Here is a 6,000-nt window from a genome sequence, read left to right as displayed (position 1 = left end):
AATACCGGATTCCCAGGCAAGGAGGAGGGAAGTGAGTCTCTCTCCAGTTTCTCCCTTTTGTTGGAAAGGGGAGAAGGAAGAACCTGACTCTGCCCCGAAGTCTCCCCTGGGTTCATGCATTGGGGTTTCCTCCACATGTGTGAGTACACAGGCATACAGGCACACACGTGCATGCGTGCTAAGTCGCTTCAGTCATGTCCAACTCTTTTCGACCCACTGGACTGTAGCCTGCCAAGCTCCTCTGTCCATGGGATTTTCTAGGCAAGAATACTGCTGTGGGTTGCCATGCCCTCCTCCAGGGGATCTTCCAAACTCAGGGATTGAACCCAAGTCTCTTACATCCCCTGCATTAGTAGGCATGTTTTTTTTTACCACTGGGAAGCCAGGCACACACCTCCATACCTCACACTCACCAGTGGTGTATTGGTTCTGCCAATTCTCTGCCATCAGGGAGGGGGTGAGGTTCGTTGTTTTGGGGTCTCACTGGCATCATAAACTCCCTAATTAGAATTCAGATTTCTTAAACCAGTGAGTTCACCTCACTTGCATTTGTCCAGCGAGGAGAGTTTCCAGGAGTCACTGAATGCTTGATCACCTCTTTCCTTCCAATCACTAATTGAACAACTTTCTGTATCTATTTTATCTTCTGGTTCTGCTGTCAGATACCTGTTGCCTTATTAGCAGGAATTCCATGAAAAATTTAACTGGAAAAAAAAGTGTCGATTCCCCAAGTGGATGACTGGAATACATTCTCTCCTTATCCTGTGGTTATTAGCTTCCAAAATGCTTACCTTTTAATAAGCATTTTAATTCAGATAGAAGAGGTACAGAAAGTGCGGGAAATAATCTTATTCTAACACTTTAGGAAAACACCCAAAAGTTCAAGTAGAAAAAAGTCAGTTTCTCATTTTCTAAAGATATTTTTTATCTGGACATTTTATTAGTAAGATCAACCTAAAGAACCACTGTGGCATGGTTTATTTAATAGTCATAGAATATGGTAAGAATCTGTATTTAGATTACTTATATGTAATAGAAATTCTAGTACTGACTATTTTACATTTTTTTCTGGCTGCCGGGTGTAATATGTAGGACTTCCCTGACCAGGGATCGAACCCACATCCCCTGCAGTGGAAGTTCATATTCTTACCCACTAGACCTCCAGGGAAGGTCCTCTAACTTTACATTTTTGATACTAGAATTTTTATTATAGATTGAAATTTTACTTAACAATTACTGCCTTTAAAATTGATGGTATCATATTTCACAATTGTATGAGGATTTATTATTTTACGAGCTTATTTGTATGTCTCTAATCTAAACAAAGGGAGAGAGAAGAAGACTCTTGAGAGTCCCTTTGACTGTAAGGAGATCAAGCCAGTCAATCCGAAAAGAAATCAACCCTGAATATTCATTGGAAGGACTGATGCTGGGAGATCCAATGCTTTGACCACCTGATGCAAAGAGCTGACTCATTGGAAGAGACCCTGATGCTGGGAAGGCTGAAAGCAAAAAGAGAAGGGGGAGGAAGAGGATGAGATGGTTGGATGGCATCACTAACTCACTGGACATGAATTTGAGTGAACTGTGGGAGATAGTGGAGGATGGAGGAGCCTGGTGTGCTGTAGTCCAAGGGGTTGCAAAGAGTTGGACGTGACTGAGCAATTAAACAACGTCAATAATGTTATCTCTTATGGCATGGTAATATATATATATATATATATATACACAATGCTATGTGAAATTATAAGGTTATATGTGTTAACATATTGATTATGCTAAACATTTGCTGTGGAGGATGGTGGCTCATGTGGTAGAATCTGACTGTCCCGGTGGAAATTTTGTTCCTGCCAATTAGTTCCACAGCCTGGAGCCCATTTCTCAGCTTCTCTTTCTTCTTTGTGTGTCCAATGTGGTTTTGCAAAAGTTTCTGTGAGGATTAAAAGAGATTAGGTGTGTACAGCCAGTGAGCAATATGTAACACACAGCACGCACTCAGTGAGTGCTAGGTGCTATTATTAAATTAATCATTCTACAGAGAAGCATTCTCCTCAGAGTTTACCATACAGTCACGTGGCTTTCATCTAATGATTTAACTTTAAAGACTGCTTTTGTACACTTCCGTGAAAGAGTTCATTTATTTTTTCCCATGATCTTTGTGAGAGACTCAAGCCAAGAATTCCCACTTACAGGTGAAAATTCAGGCCTGTGAGTTCCGCAGTCACACAGTTCACGGTGGGTGGCAGGTCCCCTTCCCCTCATCTCCACCCTGCCTTGCCGCCCCACTCCCCACTGGACCTGCATCCATCAGGGGTCAAGGACAGCGCATTTGTCCACCTCAGTCAATCCATGTTAAGTCACTTCAATCTTGTCCAACTCTTTCGTGACCCCGTGGACTGTAGCCCATCAGGCTCCTCTGTCCATGGGATTCTCAAGGCAAGACTACTGGAGTGGGTTGCCAAACCCTCCTCCAGGGGATCTTCCTGACCCAGGGGTCAAACCTGTGCCTCTTACATTACCTCCAAAATACTGGGCCTCCAAGGGGCTGGCTAGGGAGCTGAGCTGTGCTGTTCAGGATGAAATTAATAAACAGGCAATAAGGGGTCTTTTCATGAAAGCATCCGGCCATTTCAGTGAAAAACAGTGTCTGTAACATCTCCAAAGGTGAAGGACCCCCAGACCAAAGGCAGCTGGGAGCAGCTGGCCTTATCCCATGTGGTCCTGGAGACTCTGCCTATCCCCACCTCCCACAGGTGTGTGAAGGAGCAGGACACAGGGGCTCCCAGGCCTACTCCGGGGCAGCTGGATCTGCTTGTGGGCTTGGGGTTTGTTTAGGGGGAAGAATGGGCTCACCTTTCCCCCTAAAAGTGCTGTTTCCCTGGAGGAAAGCTTTATCTAGAGCTTGACCAAAAATTCCCAGACTACCAACCCAGACTGTGGCTTATTCTTCCCGGTCCATCCCTAAGCATCCTCCTCCATTCCTTCCCACCCAACCCTCAAGCACCTTCCTTCTTCCAACAGCAGCTGCCCTTCAGGGGCCCCTGTCTATTTCTCTTCAGAGACAATCAGCTTGCTGAAGCTGCAGCTCCAATACTTTGGCCACCTGATGAGAAGAGCCAATTCATTGGAAAAGACCCTGACGCTGGGAAAGATTGAAGGCAGGAGGAGAAGAGAATGACAGAGGATGAGATGGTTAGATGGCATCACCCACTCAACGGACATGAGTTTGAGCAAACTCCGGGAGATAGTGAAGCCTGGCTAGTTGCAGTCCATCAGGTGGCAAAGAGCTGAACACGACTTAGCAACTGAACAATAACAATCAGGACTGATGGAAACTCAAGGGTCATTATTTAAAAAATTTCTTCTGTTCCAGTTGCCCACGTATTTTGGGTAAACAGTGTGATACAGCCAGGTCACTGTGAATCTCTTCCCCTGGTTCAGCTCCTATGGATTCTATAATTTAAAAGACTTTACTCTCTACCGTATGGTTGGTTATTTTCCTTAATAGACTTTCCTGAGCAGCCTTATCAGAAGCTTTCTGAAAAGTAAATTATGTCCACTGGGTCAACTTGGTCTCCAGTTTTATTAATCTGGAAATTATACCTGTAATGCTTCCTGAAAATGCCTGATGCAACAGAAGCCACGAATGCAGTAATAAACATGCAACTTGATGAATTCCTGCCCAGACATCCAAACACAGGCGAAACAGCAGAGCCACAGAAACAAACAACCCAGAATGGGAAATTCTGCCATCCTGCTCCTACCTCTGTTTACATTACCTGTCACTTCCTATGCCCAGGGCTTCATTTAACCTCAGAAGTACAGTTGGTCCAGTGGATAGACACATCGGAGAGAACACTTGTCTGGGTGGGGTTTTGGGCATTTTTGTGGCCACATCGGGTATGTGGTGTCAGAAACGGGCACAGTCAGGCTGAAAAGCTCCAGGACACAAGGCTGAAGCCCAGGGGGATGCAACTAGAACACAGTCAAGAGGGGGAGTCTAGACTAGAGGAACAGAGTCTGGGGCGGGTGCAGCTCTCACCACAGGTGAGCCACTGAGTGTATTCTGGCAGGTAATCGATGGGGAAGACATTCAAGGAGGGGGTTTGGCAGATGGACAGTCAGCATCAGTAGGCCTCGGCAGCAGGGAACTTGGAAGTGGAAGACATTGTCCAAGAATAGGGCTGGAACGAGTACAGGGTGCTGTGTGGGGACCATCTGGGCATCAGCTGCCTCAGGACTCGGGATTTCTGGGCTGTCTGTCTCCCAGCCTTCCTGTGTTCCCATGCCGGTTAGACCCAGACCTGGCTGGGTAGGGGACCTTGAATTCACCTGCTGCCTTAGCCCTGCATCTGGGGGCTGGGGGCTGGGGTGCTGGTCCCTGTCACTCCCACACCCACCACACTTACCGTATTCTTTCCAGGCTGGGGCATGGTCTGGGCAGCACAGCACAGTCCAGAGGTTTGGGGCCAGACCAGGTCCACTTCCAACTGGACTATATGATCCTAAATCAAAGACCCCCATGGCCCCAGAAACTTGCGATGAAGACAATGCGAGACAAAGCTTGGTCTCTCCAAGTGCAGTCAATGGCAAGACACCTACATCATTCCCCCACATTTCTGTATTGAGTGTTGTGTGCTGTTGTTTTTATTTAGTCCCTAAGTCGTGTTTGACTCTTTGTGACCCCATGGACTGTAGCCCTCTAGGCTCCTCTGTCCATGGGATTCTCCAGGCAAGAATACTGGAGTGGGTTGCCATACCCTCCTCCAGGGGGATCTTCCTGACCCAGGGATTGAATCTGCATCTCTTGCGTCTTCTGCATTGGCAGGCTGGTCCTTCACCACTAACACCATCTGGGAAGCCTGGTGTAAAGATTAAGTGCAGGTAAACCTCTCAAAGAAACCTGTCCTCTTCTTCTTTTTTTTTTTTTTAAATTGGAGTATAATTGCTTTACAATGTTGTGTTAGTTTCTGCTGTACAACAATGTGAATCAGTTTTATGTCTACATATATCTGCTCTTTTTTGGACTGCCTTCCCATTTAGGTCACCAGAGATCGTTGATTAGAGTTCCCTGTGCTATACAGCAAATTCTTACTAGTTATCTATTTTTTGGATAGTATCAATAGTATATATACACACACACACATTAATACCAATCTCCCAGTTCATCTCAACTCCCTTCTTTCCCCCCTGAGGTCCATGCATTTGTTTTCTACATCTCTGTCCCTACCTCTACTTTGCAAATAAGTTCATCTATACCATTTTTCTAGATTCCACACACATGAGTTAATACACGGTATTTGTTTTGCTCTTTCTGACTTACTTCCCTCTGTATGATAGTCTCTAGGTCCATCCACTTCTCTACAAATGATCCAATTCCATTCCTTTTTACAGCTGAGTAATATTCCTTTGCATAAATGTACTATGTAGAAGCCTGTCCTCTTTGACCTTCATCACCCACCTGCCAGCATATCAATCTGAAGCTTGAGTCTGAGACAGCTGTGTCTTCACCACTAAGATCACTGAGTACGCAGGTGACCTGAGGAGCTCGCAGGCTGCAGCTCCCCTAATTCAGCCCCAGACCAGGGGAAGCACCTGGGGAGGCGTTCTGGGCGTGAAGTGGGCTTTCTCGGTGCCCGGGGAGGTGCGCAGGCATCTTTAAGTTCTCACCTCTCTCAGGGGGCCTGTCTTCACCACTGAGCCTGACAGTGACAAGATGATGGAGTCAGACAGAAGACGAACGGCTCGCTCTGCCTGGTCCTGAGTCCTGCAGGTGCAGGGACCCCAGGGGAGGTTCAGGCTTCCTGCCCAGCCCCCGAGCCAAGGCTCACATCCTCCATGGGTTTGCTCTGAGCTCATGTGTGGACTTGAGTCGCCTGAAGGGAAAATTTTGCTGCTGATGTGTTTCTCTTTATTCCTCAGGAAGGCTGTGTACTTCATGGACCATGTGAGTGATGTGCTTTAGGCTGTGTCTAAATGATGTATTTCTCCAACCCCAAA

Source organism: Bubalus bubalis, chromosome 12 (assembly GCF_019923935.1).
Source record: "Bubalus bubalis isolate 160015118507 breed Murrah chromosome 12, NDDB_SH_1, whole genome shotgun sequence".
NCBI lineage: Eukaryota > Metazoa > Chordata > Mammalia > Artiodactyla > Bovidae > Bubalus > Bubalus bubalis.
This window is presented reverse-complemented; position numbering follows the sequence as displayed.